This window comes from Medicago sativa, chromosome 2 (assembly GCF_051527215.1).
Source record: "Medicago sativa cultivar Bolivia chromosome 2, Bolivia_mono, whole genome shotgun sequence".
In the NCBI taxonomy this organism is placed as follows: domain Eukaryota; kingdom Viridiplantae; phylum Streptophyta; class Magnoliopsida; order Fabales; family Fabaceae; genus Medicago; species Medicago sativa.
In genome coordinates this window covers 23250817-23271733 of record NC_140750.1, presented here as the reverse complement: position 1 = coordinate 23271733, position 20917 = coordinate 23250817, and the positions used below count along the sequence as shown (strand labels likewise).

The window sequence follows — 20917 nt, the reverse complement described above, 5'->3', positions numbered from 1 at the left end:
GAAGGGTTATCATAAAAGAAGAAGAGTTTACAAGGAAATATATCACGTAATTGATGGTAAGTTTATACCACGTGTATATAATATATATTTCTTAAACCACAAGAAACAGAGTGTAGCTGAGACCAAGTCTAAATGTTTTAATTTAGTGTGAAACCTTCGTTTGATCACATATTCATATATCCTGTCCAGAAAATTTCGGTGTGTACATTTTTTCTCGCAAATACCCAGAAACATTCTTTGAATATTTCGGTGTTCCTTAGGAATTTCATTGCATTCGTTCAATTTTGTGTATATTGATAAGAAGGGAAATACAGGATAATGAATAACTTCACTACGAACATGGTAGTAAATATATATGATCAAAATGAAGGAAGACAGTGAAGTTTCACACTAATTTAAATCAATTAGACTTAGGGCATTCAAACCTCAACGTCTACACTATGTTTCGTGAAATTATCAAATGCATGTGCTTAAACTTACCATCAATTACATGGTAAATTACTTGTAAAATTCACCATGCATGCATCACTAGCTTAATATATATAATCATATTTGTCTTCAAAGAAAGGCATTCGAAAAATATACTATTATCTAGCACATTGTTTCAACCTAATATTTACATACCAAAATGAGTCCAATAACTAATCAGAATAATTTGGGATATTCGAAAAAACCTTCAGATAAGAAGGATTCGAGAGATCCTACTAAGGAAAGTCCAATCTCAAACCAGAATGGTATGGCCTACAACAATGGTTCTTCTCCTCCAGTGGGAAATCCTCCTACAAATATAAATCCTGTGGCAAAGCAGGTGAGTGGTCTGGCCTACAACAATGGTCCTCTTCCTGTGGCAAATACTGGAAATCTTCCTGCAAATCAGAATCCTTTGGCTAACCAAATGAATATTGGTTACAACACTTGATATGGCCAACATGCAGGTATATCAAAGACGTCTAAGTTTCGTTTTGTGTGCTACGAAGGAATGTTATTCCTTCCACACAAATTAACTACCGTAAATTTGCGTCTAAAAATTAATTTTGAATAAACTTCAAATTATATAAGATATTAAGAAAAGGATTCATATATGTTAACCCCTGTGATTTTTTATTTTTTTTTTAAGATTTAAACCTTGTAATTTGAAGATTTTTTGATTTTGGACCTTCCTGAATTTTGACCGTACAAAATCGATGATATGGCAATGGTAAACCAAAATTCGCTCATATTACAAGGGTGACAGTACCTTAAATTTTGAAATTTAAGGGCATGAAGGTTCAAATCCAAGTTTGAGAAAAATTCCCCATTACATAATACATCATCATTTTTTTCATAAATGATGATTGAGACACAATATTTTTTTACGGTTGACATCCGAGCTATGCCGGCATCCCAAGTCACAATAGTACACGATGTCTTAAAATCTTAGCTATGCTGACACGACAAAACATCATGTATCAAATGCACTTCATCCTATATATTATTAATAAAAAAGAATAACAAAACAAAACAAAACAAATTTGAGGGGGTAAATGCACCCCATCCTATATACGATGTTTTCAAGCATAATGTATTTTAGTTTGAAAATTTATTTAAGAATTCTCAATTAATTTAAGGAGCGTCTTATTATTTCATTATTAAGCCTTTATATTTTCCATCAGGACATTCATCATTTCAAAATAATTGCAGGATCTTTTACTTGTGGAAATTTGACATGGGAAGAAAATTTAGAGCAGCACCAGATTCTATTGTTTGTTAAGGATTCACCGTTTGTTTGTAATAATTGTTGTATTGTGATATTAATTCAGCATGTTTGTTTAGTTTGTTTGTTAATAAGAGTTAGTTTTCTGTTACCAGTTTGTTGCAACTGTTATGGATGTATAAATAGAACTCGGTGTATTAATAAAAGTGTGTATTCCCAATATCAATTCATTCTATGAAATTTGAGAAATCGTTTGGTCCATTTTCTAAGTCCTAAAACAGTTTCATTCTCTAATCATCTTTTTTTTTTTTTTTTTTTTTATTTATGCAAGTGAGTGCATCTTCCAACAAATTGGTATCCGTGAGCAAAATTCTGACTTTTACTATACTGCAGAAATGATTCTTCTGTTTGTTAGATAATTCATAGCCATAATACACTGAGTGTAGTAGCTAATATAACATCTCTAATTTAATGAGAAATGGTGTTAGTGAAAAAAATTGGCAACTTAAAACAATACAAAAATACATGGAGACCAAAACTTGTTGAAATTTTTTAGAAATAGTTAAATATTTATAGGAAGCACAAATTTATTTAACTCTTTATTAATTTATGAAATATTTCTTCAGATGATCCTTGGACATTACGAAATCTCAAATTTCCTTGCAATTTGGCTAGTATATTATATTTTGCATATATGTTCTTCTTCTAAAAATATAACATGAATTTTAAAATAAAATCGGCAGTTCCTACACGCTTTTATAGACCACGGTGGCGATATGGTAAAAATATATCACCGGTTAATGCAAATTCATAAAATAACTTCGAAATTGTTAAACCAATTCCCTATTCTTTCTTTGAAAGTATTTTCTTACAGGCTAGCTTCTGAAATGAAATAGCTAGGTCATATTAGCAATTCTTCCAACAAAAAAAAAAAAAAAAGTTAAATAGACCCTTTGATATTTACGGTAATGTTGTGGACTATATAATAAAAAATAAAAAGAAATGTAATATTAATTTTTTAGTCGGTAAAGTGATAAACACCGCGTAGAACTCAAACACAATTACTAAATTTTGGGTTCGAAAACTCAGATGAAGTGTTCTGACCTGTTAATATCAATATTGTAAATTGAGTTTGGTCTCTTGAACGAAGAGATGTATAATATTTTGTTAGACCTTTCATTTGGTTATAAAGTTTGTATCCGTAGAGATTATGTTATTTAAACTAAACTACTGTATTGGTGATTAAGATGAGTTTAATTAATTGAGGGGTTTTGTAGTGGCAAAGTGATTGATTTTCTTCCTTACAAGAAAGAGAGAAAAGTAACTTGGTCATGTCAAATTTGCTACCTAAATTGTTTATGTGGCTGCAAACTATGATGACTACAATGTGTAACTGGTTGCTCGATTTTACAATACTAGATATAAAATTGATAGGTCAATTTCTTGATCTCTAACCCTCTTCAACAGTTTCGCTCCCTAATTTCCTAGGTGAGTCACATCCGTTGAAGGTTTAAGTATGTCGAAATAAGTGTAGAGTTATTGATCCTTAGAATATGTCTATCCTAAGTATTAACTGGCCGGTGTATCAAGGCTAGGGTTAGTAATCCTTGAGCGAGAATCAATTTATGAATTGTGTTTTAAACAGAAGAAGACGAGTATAATTGAATAAAACGATAAAAACAAGCAACTAAATTCACAAAATAATTTAAAGTTACATGATTCAAGTAATTACATGAAACTTGACCAAATCTAGAGAGGTTTAATTTAGTGTGAAACAGAGTGTAGTTGAGACCGAGTCTAAATGATTTAATTTAGTGTGAAACCTTCGTTTGATCACATATTCATATATCCTATCCAGAAAATTTCGGTGTGTACATTTTTTCTCGCAAATACCATGAAAATTCATTCTCTGTTCATTAGGAATTTCATTGCATTCTTTCAATTTTTGTGTATTGATAAGAAGGGAAACACGGGATAATAGATAACTTAAAAAAAAAAAAAAAAAAAAGGATAATGAATAACTTCACTACACCATGTTTCGTGTGTTTTTGTGTAGATTTAAAATTACTATCCAAAACAGACAGACCTTTATATTACAGATTTTAACAAAATGAATTACTTTTAGGCTTTGTTTGCGAGTTTGGAGGGGAAGGGAGGGGAAGACTTGGGAAAAAAGGAATGAGCAAATGGATAAAATAGAGGAAATTGGGAGGGGAGGGTTTTGGGGGGTTAACTTTTCTTCATAATACTAAACCCTCCTCATTTGGGGGAACTAAAAAATTGTATTGGAGGAGGGTTTTGGGGGGTTTTTGGAGGGTTTACATGAATTCTTCAAATTTAATCTATGTTGTTATATTATTTTTAAAATTAAGAATATAGTAATCATATGCATTAATTTATCATTATCTAAAAACCTACTCTTTTAATTTTTTTGAAAGATTTCTCCATTTTTCGTCATATTTTCCACCCCTAGAAGTCTTCCCTTCCCCTCCCCTCCAAACTCGCAAACAAAAAGCCTTAAGTGTCTTTCAATTAATCTGTTCGTTGCAATTTTAAAAAATAATGAGAATCTAAAATAAAATCTCAAAAGAGCTTCAAATATATATATATATATATATATATATATATATATATATATATATATATATATATATATAGGCAATGCTACAACACACCCACCAATTTTTGTGAAGGTGTGTTTTAGCATTGAACACCTTCTTTGTTTGGACAAAACACTCAAACTTTCCTTTATTAAAACAAGTCAAACTAAAGGGCAAATATGTAAAACACAATTTATACTTAATATTTTTTTTATTTCAGCCCTTCTTTCCCTTCTCGTAAGAACAAAAAAATATTTCCTCCCCAATCAAAGACATTATGCAGTACTGGGAGAGAAAAATTGGGGTTTCTAACCCATACCCTTTGGCAATGTATTTCCATTTTTCTAATTAACACCAAGTTCTCTTCTTCAATTTCGATTGTATTTGTGCTTACGTTAAACACTTCCCTTTAAACAAGCTACTTTTTTTGTTTATATGGAACAAACCCCAAACATAAGAAACAATATAACAATATTGAACAATTCAAAACCAAATTAATATCATAATTATAGGTACAAACAAAACACCACCAAAGGATATTGTAATTGGACGCCGAAGAGTGGTGGTTATGCTTTGGATATAGAACATAAGGAACAGTTGTCATCGAATTGAAACAAAACAAATCGCAAATTTCAATTTTGACGGCGGTTGATGAAGGACTAAGTTGAAGGATTCTAGCGATGGAGGATTCAAATAGTGGTGATGGCATGGTGGTACGGCGTTGAGGAGTTGGAGGGATATAACTGAAAGAGGGAGAGTGAGCCAGTGAGGTGTGACTATATGGGAAGAAGAGCTAGAATAAAAAAATATTAATTATAATTTGTGTTTTACATATTTGCCCTTCAGCTTGACTTGTTTTAATAAAGAAAAGTTGGAGAGTTTTGTCCAAACAAATAAGGTGTTCAATGCTAAAACACACCTTCACAAAAATTGGTGGGTGTGTTGTAGCATTGTGTGTGTGTGTATGTGTGTGTGTGTGTGTGTGTGTGTATATATATATATATATATATATATATATTTCTTGTCAAAAATATATATATATATATATATATATATATATATATATATTTCTTTTTAAAAAAAAAGGCCAAATCTATATATATTTTGGTCCTTTAAGTTTGATAAAATTACTGAATTAATCTTTTAAATTTTTTAAGTTTCAATAGGTTCTTTAATCTGTTAATTTAATACATTGTTACCCTTTAGGATCTATTTGAAAATTAAAAACTTAAAAGACTTCAAATAGGTACATTAAGTTAACAACTTAAACTTGACAAAAAAAAAAGTTAACAACTTAAAAGACTTATTTGAAACTTAAAAAACTTATAACACTAACCCAATATTTTTGTGAAACTTAAAAGATCAAAAAGGTATTTGGAAAAAAAAAAAATACTTGAAATTGAAATTTTAGCAACTCCTTTATTATTATCTATCGAATATTTGATCTTTTCAAACTAAACAATAAAGAAAAATAAATATCAAGCAGAGAAATTCCTTATGAACAAAGCTACCAATTTCCTTCTTAAAAAAGAAAGCTAACAATTTCCTAATTATTTGCAAAAACAATTGCACTTCAAACTTGGTAGTAATAAACTAAATATGATATTATTTAACAATGATTTAAATCATTTTGACTCACAAAATCCTTCAAGTCTTTATCATATCATATCGGTCTTTATCCTAACCTGACCCACACACAAATCCTTAAAGTCTTGCACCTTCTTAATTTCTTGTCGCAATTTGTCTATTATCAAATTATTTTTCCCTTAATTTCTCAATACCCTTAAAAAGAAACTCAGATTTCTCAATAATAAAAGAGTGAAAATCCATAGATACTGTGTCGAAATTGGCTATTTGTTTCCATTCTCTTTTCATACAGTTGCATACAACATCTCTCCAATATTTTCCTTTTGTTTCTATAGTCTAACATATGAACATTTCAAAGTGGGCAAATTTGTAATCGATAAACACCATTAAAACAAAGAGAGGAATTTTTATGAACAAACCAGATAATTTCCCAAGTATTTGCAAAGAAAAAAAAAAATACTATTACTAACTTGGGAAATCAAATGAAAGGTAAAGAATGCAGTTTATCCTCGTAAGCTTAACTCAGTTGGCAGAGATATTGCATATTATATGCATGAGCTGGGGTTCGAACCCTAGACACTCCACTTCTCTACATTTAAAATGTGTAAGCTTAAACCATTAGGCTACTTGACAAAAAAAAAAAAAAAACTTGACGAATATAACTTCAAAGGACAAGTTTAAATATCATCTGAAACGGTTGTAAAATGTTCATTAGTGTTACTGTTTTTTATAATGATTTTCCCAATTTAAAAGAAGAAGAATAAGGGTAACAGTGCAATTTAGCACTATTTTAAATCATTTTGACTTAGCTCATGACATTCAAAACTCCATTACACTCAGTTTCGTGTTGTCTCTAAAATGTTTAAATTTACCATGAATTACATGGTGCATTGCTTGTATAATGCAGCCACCACCACAAAGTGTATAAATAGTACCTCCATGAATAATATTTGTATTACCATACAAAAATGAGTCCAATTAAAAATAATGATATGGGGAAGGGCTATTCAGTAAACCCTCCTGCAAATAAAAATTCTCAAAAACCTGCAAATAAGAGAAATCCAGTCTCAGAACAGATGAAAGGTATAAGCCATTCGGAAAAGCCGCCTCCTCCTGTGGCAAAGAAGACTGCTTCGAAAAAGCCCTTAAGTGATCAAAATGCCAAACTGTCTTATAATGGCAACACTAAGTGATATGGCCAACAGGTAACAAAACACTATGACTGTACGTATTTGATTTTACCCTCCCATAATATATGTTTTAGGGCATTGTGACTATATGTAATTAAAATAGTCATGCACCATGATGTGTTTTTTTTTTAATTATTGTCAAAATCCGACTTAAATCTTAAAATAGGATTTTGTTACTTTCTTCATCTTCAACGACTCAAATCCATAGTAGAATCCCAAAATAGACGAAATTCATCGATTTTGATTGCGATTTTACGATTCTTATAAACTAAGTCATTTATGACTATATACCATTTATAACATATATTTAGTATATTTTTTTTTGTTGGTAAAATTCATCGATTTTGATTGCGATTTTACATTTTCTTATATCGATTCTACAAAACTAGTTGAGTAAAATCCTTTGATTTTAGTTGCGATTTTACGATTGTCGATTTTGCTCTTCTCTTTCGACATGAAGCAAAATCCCAATTTTGACAACCATTTAGATCAATAAATTAAGTCTTAACATATATCATTTGATTTAAGTCTTTAACATATATCTTCAAGCCAAACCACTAACTTAGAATAGGTGGCTAGATGTAATACAAAGTCTTCTCAGGAGGTATTTCTCCATTTTTTTTATTAAAAACAGTTTTCTTCAAAGGATAATCAAATCGGTTTTTAGGATAAAATAATTTTCGAACATGGTTAAGGGAAAAAAAAAACATACACAATATAATTAAAAGATCAAAACTATTTATTTTCTTTAATTATTTTAAACAAACTGCCTAAAGTCCTCGTGAGTTTAGATCAGTTGGTATGGACGATGCATAAAAAAACAAACGGCCTAAATTTGTTTGCTTTAAACAAAAAGGAATTATATGTTCACCCACCAAGTTATAATCTTTTTTTTTTTTAATTGAGTAACCTAATAAAAATTCAAAGACACTCAACTATACATTTTTTTACAAGTTCAACGACTCAATCCAGCCCGATTCGTAACATTTCATGAGCCTTAGGTCAAGTTTGGGAAAAAGGTCCCATTACATAATACATCATAATTTCTTTTCATAAACGATGATTGAGACACACAATAATTTTGACGGTTGACATCCGAGTTATGTCGGCACCCCAAATCACCATAATACGATGTCTTAAAATCTCAGCTATGCTGACACCACAAAACAACGTGTATCAAATGCACCTCTGTATATTATTAATAAAAAAGAATAACAAAACAAAACAAAAAATTGTGGGGCAAAATGCACCCCATCCTATATACGATGTTTTCATTCATAATTTATTTTAGTCTGAAATTTTATTTAATAATTCTCAATTAATTTAAGGAGAGTCTTATTATTTCATTATTAAGCCCTTATATTTTGCATCAGGACATTCATCATTTCAAAATAATTGCAGGATTTGCTTGTGGATATTTGACATGGGAAGAAAATTTACAGCAGGACCAGATTCTATTGTTTGTTAAAGATTTACAGTTTGTTTGTAATTGTTGTATTGTGATATTAATTAACTCAGCATGTTAGTTAGTTTGTTTGTTTGTTAATAAGAGTTAGTTTTCTGTTACCAGTTTGTTACAACTGTTATGGGTGTATAAATAGGACTCGGAGTATTAATAAAAGTGTGTATTCCAATATCAATTCATTATATAAAATTTAAGAAATCATAATTTGGTCCATTTTCTAAGTCCTAAAACAGTTGCATTCTCTAATCATCTCTTTTTTTTTATTTATGCAAGTGAGTGCCAACTTAAAACAATACAAAAATATATGGAGACCAAAACTTGTTGAAATTTTTTAGAAATAGTTAAATATTTATAGGAAGCACAAATTTATTTAACTCTTTATTAAATTATTTATGAAATATTTCTTCAGATGATCCGTGGACATTACGAAATCTCAAATTTCCTTGCAATTTGGCTAGTATATTATATTTTGCATATATGTTCTTCTTAAAATATAACATGAATTTTAAAATAAAATCGGCAGTTCCTACACGCTTTTATCCGACCACGGTGGCGATATGGTAAAAATATGTCACCAGTTAATGCAAATTCATAAAATAACTTCGAAATTGTTAACCCAATTCCCTATTCTTTCTTTGAAAGTATTTTCTTACACGCTAGCTTCTGAAATGAAATAGCTAGGTCATATTAGCAATTCTTCCAAAAAATAAAAAAAAAGGAGTTAAATAGACCCTTTGATATTTAGAGTAAAGTTGAGGACTATATAATAAAAAATAGAAAGAGATAAAATATTAATTTTTTAGTCGGGAAAGTGATAAACACCACGTAGAACTCAAAGACAATTACTAAATTTTGGGTTCGAAAACTCAGATGAAGTGTTCTGACTAGTTAATATCAACATTGTAAATTGACTTTGGTCTCCTCAACGAAGAGATGTATAAAAGTTTGTTAGACCTTTCATTTTGTTATAAAGTTTGTATCCGTAGAGATTATGTTATTTAAATTAAACTATTGTATTGATGATTAAGATGAGTTTAATTAATTGAGGGGTTTTGTACGTGGCAAAGTGATTGATTTTCTTCCTTACAAGAAAGAGAGAAAACGACTAGGTCATGTCAGATTTGTTACCTAAATTGTTTATGTGACTGCAAACTATGATGACTACAATGTGTATATAACGCCCACACTAAGCGTATCTAGAAAGTTTAGCATGTGCATTATCTATAGTACTGGATACATTAAAATTTACAACACAAGCCTTCGAATGAATAATATATATACAACAAATCACATTCGTACTTTTATTTAAACAATGCTATCTATCCAAAATCATAGAAATACATCCTTGAATCCATAAACATCCTACAGCGGGTACGAATGAGTCCTCACTGAATATCCATTCGGCCACAAGCTTGCTACATCCTGCTAACCAACCTACTGATCTGAAACAAATAAGGATTGGGATGAGACATAATGTCTCAGTGAGTTCCACCTAATCCTAGGCTATAGGTAACCTCGGTGGAAACCTAGGGTCACCACGTGTCTACAATACAACCTAACGGTTGATTATACGTGTGTGGAGCATGCTTAACTAGATGGTTGTGCATACTAGATCCGTCATAAGGTTCTTCGCATCAAAAGCTATAAGTCTTGTCTTATACTCTACATGTCATGGCGGTCAAGGGAACCTAAGACCGCTACGTCAAGATACGACAAACGCATCAATACCTAACCATAAACCATTCATGACATGATCCTGAACTGGACGATCGGGGAGGTACTAAGATCGCCAACAGTACATTTTCATAACTTGCTCTATTGTATAAGCTTGTTCTAGTCTCATAACATAACATAACATAACATAAACGTATTCATAATCATTCTTTATGTTAGAAGTTAGCGTGTAACAAACAACATTATTTGAAGTTACATGAATCCAACAATTACATGAAGCTCCTGTTTCATGACCTAACATAGAGAGGTGTAGCTACGCATGATGTCTAAACACATATTAAACTATATGAATTAACAAACATAAAAAAATAATCACCGGTGATGATTCACTGCTCCAGAGGTGCTCTGAATCTCTCCGAGATCCCCTAGATCGCACTTTCATCGTTTTTTGCTCGTCAAAAGGTGTCTTTTCACTAATCTAAGGGCCAACCTTACATAGGCGTGCGTTTCCAATAAATTTAGGGAAAGTCGGCCCGTGACACCGGAAGATATATCGCGACGCGAACCTCGACGAGGCTGATTCTGTTGTTTTCTTCATCATGTGGGGTCGATTTGCCGACGAAGTGATCTTAACAATGGCTGAACTTGGCAATTTCTTCATCAAATGATTTGATATTGTGATTTCTTGACGTCTCTTTTGAATTCTTGATTAAATTGCAACTATACAAACTACTTCTCCTCTACAATGACTCTCAAGGATGACAAGAAATCCTATATAGTTTCTAGTCGTTATCAAGTAACTATACTTAACCAACTAACTAAAGCTTAACAGCTTTGTAACTAACATTTTATTCACTATTATGGATTAACTAACTAACAAGAAAATCTGTGAAAGTTGTCTCTGTGACGTTGGCGGCAGAATGTGGTATTTCTTCTTTAATCCTTAATTTTGGATCCAAGTTGTTGTTCTGCTGAGAGGATGGAAACATAGCACTAATAACTTTGAAGTCTTTATCATTAATATTTATTATCAAAAAATAACAAAAACAGAAGATAATGAACAAATTTAAAGAAATCTTCTTCTCGTTTGATACATTTATAAAATAATAAGATAATTTTTTTTAGTAAATTTAAAATAAGATGGAAAAAAATGAAGGATTATCATAACATCTTATATTATCCTTAAAAAAAAATAACTTGTTTTTTCATAACAGAGTTTACAAGGAAATATACCAAGTAATTGATGATAAATTTAAACCACGTGTATATGATATATATTTCTTAAACCACAAGAAACAAAGTGTAGCTGAGACCGTGAGCTGAGTCTATATGATTTAATTTAGTGTGAAACCTTCGTTTGATCATATATCCTGTCCTATAACTATAATTTCGGTGTGTACATTTTTTTCTGGCAAATACCCAGAAAATTCATTCTCTGTTCCTTGGGAATAGCTAATACACACACGGGTATTAGATATCCAGACTCAAATTTATGTAATAGATAAACTCAAATAAACCGATTCAAAACTCAGGCCTTTACCTTTGTAAACTTCAGGTGGCTTACAATTTCAATAGTTTTCATATGTGTGCTGGATCAAAGCCATGGTGAATTTCTGCAAAATTTATGTTTCAATTGATCCTTGAGAATTAGGTAATGTTAAATTTCCCTGTACATTGGCTTCAGAAATGAATAGCAGAAACGGTCAACCATTTGAAAATTGCATATATGTTTTTATTCATAAACTTTGAAATTTTTAACCAAATTTCGAATTCGTCTTTGAAAATACTTTGTTAATTACAATTCTTAAAAAAAAAAAAAAAATAAGCAAGTGGATGTGGCTCTTGCGTATCAAAAAGCTCATGCATAGTTGAAAGACCGACTTCTTAATGGAAGGAATTACTATCCAAAATAGTTGAAGATGGATCCTTAATTGAGGATTTTACCAAAAATTATAAGGGTAAGTTGTGGATTTAAAATTACTATCCAAAACAGACATTTTGATTACAGAGTTCAACTAAATTAATTACTTTCAAGTGTTTTTCAATTAATCTGTTTGTTGCAATTTTAAAAAAAAAGTTTTTCTAACATGTGCAATGTTGCACAGCTTAAGAGTTATTTTAAAAAAATAATGAGAATCTAAAATAAAATCTCAAAAGAGCTTTAAGTATAATTCTTTTTTTTTTTTAAATATCAACTTAAAATTGAAATATTTGCAACTCCATTTTGATTGTCTAATATTTGATCTTTTCAAAATGGCTAACTAATCAATAAACAAAAATAAATATCAAGCAGAGAAATTCCTTATGAACAAAGCTAACAATTTCCTAAGTATTTGCAAAAACAATTGCACTATAAGTATAAACTAAATACGATCAAATGAGGGGAAGCAGTTTGTCAAAAAAAAAAAATGAAGGGTAGCAGTGTAATTTAACATTGATTTAAATAATTTTGACCCACAAAATCCTTCAAGTCTTTATCATATTGGTCTTTATCTGCTAGGAGTTGAGGGGTGCTTTAGCGATTTGTTTGTGCAGTCTGGTGGGCCGATCACTTTTGCTTCAAGATCGGAAGCAGTTTCTAGACTCAAGTTTTTGGACTTGTGTTTGGTGTATTCTATGGCGGACCGGAGTCAATTGGTGGCGGAAGTCGAATCAGTGTTGGAATAGGAGATTTACGGGTGTTGATTTGGGCTCAGTTGTAGAAGAGAATGTGGGGTGTTGTTAGAGGGTTTTGTTCGATTTGGTGGTTTTTTAGGGGTTTTCGTGCGACTAGCAGTAGTTAGGTGTTTGGGACTTGTTTTGGTGGTCATTCGCGATGAAGGTTGAGGATTTGGCTCACATTTGTGTTATGTTGTTAAGTGGAGGTTTAACTTTGATTTTGGTGTTGACTTAGATTTGGTGGTTGAGTTTTTGTATTGGATTTTGGTGGTAGCCCTCGGTTGGGTGCTATTTTTATTGGTGGTTTGATATCAAGGGTGTATGCGTTCTCTTTTGGGTGTTCCACCTATATATGGTGCTCGTTGGTTATTGGTCTGTATTATCGGTCCCTGTTCGTATTCTGCAGAGACTTGATTATTAATAAATTTTGCGGTTTAAAAAAACAAAATATCGGTCTTTATCCTAACCTGACCAACAACCAAATCCTTATAGCCTTGCACCTTCTTAATTTCTCAATGATATGATTTCTCTATTACTAAACTATTTTTTCCATAAAAGACTAATCACTAATATTTCTCAATACCCTTAAAAAAAAACTCAGATTTCTCAATAATAAAAGAGTGAAATTCCAAGGATACTGTATCGAAATTGGCTATTTGTTTCCATTCTTTTTTCTTACATTTGCATACACAATCTCTCCAATCTTTTCCTTTTTTTTTTATTGTCTAACATCTGAACATTTCAAAGTAGGAAAACTTCTAATCGATAAACACCATTAAAACAAATTAAAGAGAGAAATCCTTATGAACAAACCAGATAATTTCCCAAGTAGTTGCAAAAAAAAAAAACAAATATTATTACGAACATGGAAGATCAAATGAAGGGTGAGAATGCAATTTATCCAATACGTGTTTGCGATAAAAGTTTGACTAATATAACTGCAAAGGACAAAGTTTAAATATCATCTGAAACAGTTGTAAAATGCTCGTTAGTGTTACTGTTTTTTACAATGATTTTTTTTTCCTTCCCAATTTAAACGAAGAATAATAAGGGCAACACTGCAATTTAGCACTATTTTAAATCATTTTGACGCAGCTCATGACATTCAAAACTCCATTACAATCAGTTTCGTGTTGTCTCTAAAATGTTTAAATTTACCATGAATTACATGGTACATTACTTGTATAATGCAGCCACCACCACAAAGTGTATAAATAATACCTTCATTCATGAATAATATTTGTATTACCATACAAAAATGAGTCCAATTAAGAATAATGATATGGGGAAGGGGTATTCAGGAAACCCTCCTGGAAATACGAATTCTAAAAAACCTCGTGCAAATAAGAAAAATCCAGCCTCAGAACAAACAAAAACTTTGGGCTATTCGGAAAAGCCTCCTCCTCCTGTGGCAAAAACCACTTTGAAAAAACCGTTCAGTGATCAAAATGCCAAACTGTCTTATAATAGCAACACTAAGTGATATGGCCAACAGGTAACAAAACACTACGATTGTATTTGATTTTTCTCTCGCATAATGTATGTTTTAGGGCATTGTGACTATACGTAAAGTTGTCATGCACCATTTATCTGTGTTTTTTTTTTTTTTTACTATTTGATCAATAAATCATGTCTTAATATATATCATTTGATTTAATGGTGGGATTCGTCGATCAAATAGTAGAAACTTATTTGTTCAAGATACAAGAGTTATTTCACTTGTGCGCTATTGAAAGGAATCTCCCCCTTACCTCGAATCTCCGAAGTCTCGGTCTTTTGGCTCTCTTCTCTTGAATTAGGGTTTTCTCCCCTTCTTCTCCCCTCTCTTGTTTCTATGTTTCAGCAAAAGTGACAACTCTGAATGTTAATTCTCTTTTTATACTTGGGCTAGCCTCTTACTTTTATTCTTTCTATTCTACTTATTATTGTTTTTACTTCTCCTTCCCCACACTCAATTATTTCCTTCTATTATACACCTCCCTCTTTGCTACATTATTTTATTTAGTTGTGTTCTCCCTCGTCTTGTTAATCCTCTTGGTACGTCATTAATCATCATAATTTACTTCTTCATAGCTAACATAATGTTTAAGCACCTTAACAACACTAAGCATCATAACATCAATATAATCATAAAATCAAGAATTCTTCTAATTAACTTCATTAAATCACTAACAAGAATCCTCTTTGTATCTTTAATTTTTTTTGTATACTTACATTTATTTTATGTTTTTGTGATTCATAATTATGTCAATGAAAATGACTATGAATCTATTTTGGAAGATAAAAAAAATAGGGCACATGAGAAACGGATAGGATGGAAAACCTGATTGCTTAGGATGGAAAAAGTAATAGTCTATAAATAAAACACTAATTCCCCTAAAAATAATTAAAATTAAACAGTAATTCATTTTATATATCTATATTTTACTTAACATATTTAAACATTTTCATATGATAGAAAGTAAAGGAGATAATGTTGCCGGCACAAATAAAGTTGAGAAACTCTAAAGGCTTTACTGCACAAGAAGTCTTCTCAAATGAGCATCAACAACTAATGGAAAATGCAGAGTTGTGGATGAAAAAAACCGCAGAGTCTTGTATGCTAATTTCTACTGTCATTGCTACCGGTGTTTTCGCTGCTGCAACTACTATACCAGGCGGTACCGATGATACGGGAAAACCAAACTACTTGAAGAAACCATCATTTTTGGTGTTTACAATATCAGATGCACTTGCATTCATCTCATCTGCGACAACATTATTGATTTTCTTGTCTATTCTTGTCTCGCGTTATGGAGAGTATGACTTCTATAAATCACTGCCTTTAAAGCTAATATTTGGATTGAGCACATTATTCATCTCCATAACAAGCATGATGGTAGCATTTAGTAGTTCCTTCTTCATATTATACTACCATGGTTCGGCGTGGGTTCCTAGTTGCATTTCAATTCTTTCCTTCCTCCCAATACTTTTCTACTTAAGTTTGCAGATTTCCTTGTTTTCAGATGTCATTTACTCAACCTACTATTGGAGGACTCTATCTAAGCCTCGTTGAAATATGATTTATGTAATAGAGAAGAGGTGGATTATTATTGTAAGGAAAATGTTTACTGTTACAAGAGATGTTTGATAATAAACACAAGAATCATATGGTATGGTCGGTCAGAATATATATGATTGGTGAAGTATCCTTTTTTTTTTTTTTATGCATTCTTCTCTTGTAGAAATCCTTTGTAACAAATAGAAGCACTCTTATTGTAATATATATGGAATCATTGTTTTTTGTCAAGTTAAAGTTGTATTATGTTATTTGGTTTTTTTCTAGAAGTTGTTGATGTTAGATAACGTTATGGAATTGTGTTTTTATTTACTTGCTCTGCCTTATAAAGGTGGTTTAGTCTATTTACTTGGTAAGTATATACTTTTAGCTTTTACCTTCTCAACCTATATATTGTTCCATGATACAATCTGAGATGCAAGAGCAATGTTGTCTAAATTTAAAATGGTTCATTTAAAGTTTGATGGTTGCAATAACAAGGCCATCCTCGTGGCATTCTTCATTATATTTTCCTATACTGGAATTGTTGCCCTTTTCAGACTTTTACTATACTGCATACGAATCATATATGTTTGTAAGATAATTCATAGCCATAATACCTCAAGTTCAATGAAGAAAAGAAATTTTGGGTAAAAGATTCTTACTCACATCACATGCAAAGACACTTGGACACGGTGTTACAGTTTCATGTTTTCAAACAAATCCAAACATACGCTATAAGTGTATATTTTCATATGAAATAAGGGGGTGCATAAATTGCAAACTTGTCAAATAAAAATAATGTTTCAATTCAAAGCACAAAACACAAGATTGATCTCAACCAACCATGGCACAAACATCAACAAGAAATTAGAATGAACCAATGGAATGGATGAGTTGGGTGAGGGCCGGGAATCGTCATAGCGGACTTCGACCAGCTAAATGACATTGATTTGAATATCATATCCCCATCGACAACCATAATACGTTAGGTATATAAGTCATCTTACTTATTTGTTGTTCAATATTTTTACTACCAAGTCAACATCCAAAGCAAACCTTAAACATGGACTACTGAAAAGTAAAATGCAGAGGAGAAACAAGTAAACAAAGACCACATATACAAAATCAAAGAACCAGCCATATCACAATCTGAAACCAATCCCAAAAATCAGAAATAGCTAATACACGAACGGGTATTAGATATCCAGACTCAAATTTATGTAATAGATAAACTCAAATAAACCAATTCAAACAGACTCAGGCCTTTACCTTTGTAAACTTCAGGTGGCTTACAATTTCAATAGTTTTCATATATGTGTGCTGGATCAAAGCCATGGTGAATTTCTGCAAAATTTCTGTTTCAATTGATCCTTGAGAATTACATAATGTTAAATTTCCCTATACATTGACTTCAGAAATGAAGAGCAGAAACGGTCAACCATTTGAAAATTGCATATATGTTTTTATTCATAAACTTTGAAATTTTTAACCAAATTCCGAATTCGTCTTTGAAAATACTTTGTTAATTACAATTCTTAAAAAAAAAAAAAATTAAGCAAGTGGATGTGGCTCTTGCGTATCAACAAGCTCATGCATAGTTGAAAGACCGACTTCTAAGAAATGGAAGGAATTACTATCCAAAATAGTTGAAGATGGATCCTTAATAGAGGATTTTACTATAAATGATAAGGGTAAGTTGTGGATTTAAAATTACTATCCAAAGCAGACATTTATATTACAGAGTTTAACAAAATTAATTACTTTAAATGTTTTTCAATTAATCTGTTCCTTACAATTTAAAATAAATAATGAGAATCTAAAATAAAATCACAAAAGAGCTTCAAAATAATTCTTTTTTTTTTTAAAAAAAAATATCTACTTTTTTGACAAGTATTTACTTAAAATGGAAATATTTGCAACTCCTTTTTTATTGTCTAATATTTGATCTTTTCAAAATGGCTAAATAATCAATAAACAAAAATAAATATCAAGCAGAGAAATTCCTTATGAACAAAGCTAACAATTTCCTAGGTATTTGCAAAAACAATTGCACTGTAAACTTGGTAGTAAACTAAATACGGTCAATTGAAGAGAAACAGTTTGTCAAAAAAAAAAAAATGAAGGGAAGCAGTGTATTTAACATTTATTTAAATCATTTTGACTCACAAAATCCTACAAGTCTTTATCTTATCGGTCTATATCCTAACCTGACCCACAAACAAATCCTTAAAGTCTTGCACCTTCTTAATTTCTCAATTATATGATTCTTGTTGCTATTTAATTTCTCTATTAATAAATTATTTTTCCCTTAAAAAAACTCAGATTCCGCAATAATAAAAGAGTGAAAATCCATGGATACTGTATCGAAATTGGCTATTTGTTTCCAATCATTTCCTCCTTTTTTTTTTTACTGTCTAAAATATGAACATTTCAAAGTGGGCAAACTTTTAATCGGTAAACACCATTGAAACACCGTATAGTTTCCCTGGTATTTCCAAAAAAAATATATTCTTACGAACTTGGGAGATCAAATGAAGGTTAAGAATGCAATTTATCCAATAGGTGTTTGTGATAAAATTTTGACTAATATAACTTTCAAAGGACAAAGTTGAAATATCATCTGAAACAGTTGTAAAATTTACTGTTTTTTATTATGATCTTTCCTTCCAAATTGAAACGAAGAAGAATTAAGAGTAACAGTGCAATTTAGCACTATTTTAAATCATTTTGACTCAGCTCATGACATTCAAATCTCCATTACACTCAGTTTCGTGTTGTCTCTAAAATGCTTAAATTTACATTGAATTACATGGTGCATTGCTTGTATAATGCAGCCATGGCCACCATCACAAAGTGTATAAATAATACCTTCATTCATGAATAATATTTGTATTACCATACAAAAATGAGTCCAATTAAAAATAATGATATGGGGAAGGGCTATTCAGGAAACCCTCCTGGAAATACCAATTCTAAAAAACCTCCTGCAAATAACAAAAATCCAGCCTCAGAACAAACAAAAACTTTAGGCTATTCGGAAAAGCCTCCTCCTCCTGTGGCAAAGACTACTATGAAAAAACCCTTCAGTGATCAAAATGCCAAACTGTCTTATAATAGCAACACTAAGTGATATGGCCAACAGGTAACAAAACACTACGATTGTATTTGATTTTTCTCTCGCATTATATATGTCTTAGGGGCATTGTGACTATACGTAAAATTGTCATGCACCATGTATCTATATTTTTTTTACCATTGGATCAATAAATCAAGTCTTAATATATATCACTTGTGCGCTATTGAATGGACATACATTTTTAATGTTTTAAATATTTTTTAAAGTTTGAACTTCAAAATCACCAGATTATAATGTTTTTGAAGTGAGTCCCCAAAGAAGTTGCGATTCATGAGCTACTAACAAATCTCATTTCTTCTAACAAATTAACTACCGTAAATTTGCCCTTAAAAAGTTTGTTTTTGAATCAACTTAAAATCATGTAAATTAAGAAATCAAGTTTTAAATCAATTTAAAATGATTAGGTATATTGCAGCTTTGGAAGATAACAATTAATATTAAAACAGTTAGCAATAAAATCTTACGAAGTTTAAAAAAAATATAATTGGAGAAGGGATAATTAGTATTTATAAAAGTGCACTAATGACCATTTTACGGTTGTCTTATGTGAGATTTTGTAACACCCACATCGTGGCTTTCGATATCCCGCCAGTTGGATACGAAAGGTTCCCGCCAGTTGGAACGGGCACTATCCGTAAGGATGACCCCAGGATAATAGGAGGAACCGAATCACATCGGAATGAGAGGGATCCGGAGGCCGTGTAGGTATGGGACTACATGGTTGAAGGAAAGCTTATAAAAATTGTTAGGTACTACCCATATCAACAAGATGCATCTTCTTTTCGGTAGCCCATTCCATAAGAACTCCACAGTTAAGCGTGCTTGGCTTGGAGTAGTACTAGGATGGGTGACCTACCGGGAAACTTCCCGGTAAGCGTGCGAGTGAGGACAAAACACGCTGAAAAGACAAAGACTCGTGTTGGTTTGTGGGGTTAGTCAGCAATCCTAAAAGCAGTCTGGGATGTTACAGATTTCAGTCATGTCACTATAAGTATAAGTTGTGCACAAAAAAAATAAAAACCTTAGTTGTTAGAACTTATAACTTGTTATATATAATTCTACCTTTCATTTGTTTGGAAAACACAATTATTGTTTGGAAAACACAATTATTTCGATTTTAAATAAAATTACAAGCCGAGAAGATTCTACCTTTCATTTGTTTGGAAAACACAATTATTTCGATTTTAAATAAAATTACAAGCCGAGAAGATAAAATTAATTAATTTGTATTGAACGTTAGTGTAAAAGTTTTTATAATTCTACCTTTCATTTGTTTGGAAAACACAATTATTTCGATTTTAAATAAAATTACAAGCCGAGAAGATTCTACCTTTCATTTGTTTGGAAAACACAATTATTTCGATTTTAAATAAAATTACAAGCCGAGAAGATAAAATTAATTAATTTGTATTGAACGTTAGTGTAAAAAGTTACAATTTGACAAATCACAACGAATCATACGTGTAATTCTCTCTATCTGTTAGAATTCTCAACGAATAATGATTTAAAAATTCTCAACTAATTTAGTGTCTTATTATTTCATCATACTACCCCTTTATATTTTGCATCAAGACATTGATCATTTCAAAATAATTGCAGGATCTTTTGCTTGTGGAAATTTGACATGGGAAGAAAATTTACAACACCAGAGTCTTGTTTGTTAAAGATTCACCATTTGTTTGTAATTGTTGTATTGTGATATATATTAACCCAACATGTTAGTTAGTTAGTTTGTTAATAAGGGTTTGTTTTCTGTTACCAGTTTGTTGCAACTGTTATGGGTGTATAAATAGGACTCGGTGTATTAATAAAAGTGTGTATTCCAATATGCAATATCAATTCATTCTATAAAATTTGAGAAATCATTCAGTCCA

The 20917-nt window shown here is 31.1% G+C and overlaps 3 long non-coding RNA genes and 1 pseudogene across 3 annotated transcripts; all 4 read left to right on the top strand.

Moving 5' to 3' along the window:
* Positions 1-590: 590 nt before the first annotated feature.
* Positions 591-1973, top strand: LOC146945626 (uncharacterized). Its single transcript, XR_015028192.1, has 2 exons — positions 591-935; positions 1681-1973. It is a non-coding gene; the product is annotated as an uncharacterized LOC146945626 (long non-coding RNA).
* Positions 1974-6852: 4879 nt separating this feature from the next.
* Positions 6853-8733, top strand: LOC146945625 (uncharacterized). Its single transcript, XR_015028191.1, has 2 exons — positions 6853-7085; positions 8472-8733. It is a non-coding gene; the product is annotated as an uncharacterized LOC146945625 (long non-coding RNA).
* A 6605-nt stretch (positions 8734-15338) lies between these two features.
* LOC146945624 (uncharacterized) lies at positions 15339-16103 on the top strand (annotated as a pseudogene).
* Positions 16104-18797: 2694 nt separating this feature from the next.
* On the top strand, positions 18798-20917 carry LOC146945623 (uncharacterized). The gene is made up of 2 exons (XR_015028190.1): positions 18798-19049; positions 20643-20917. It is a non-coding gene; the product is annotated as an uncharacterized LOC146945623 (long non-coding RNA).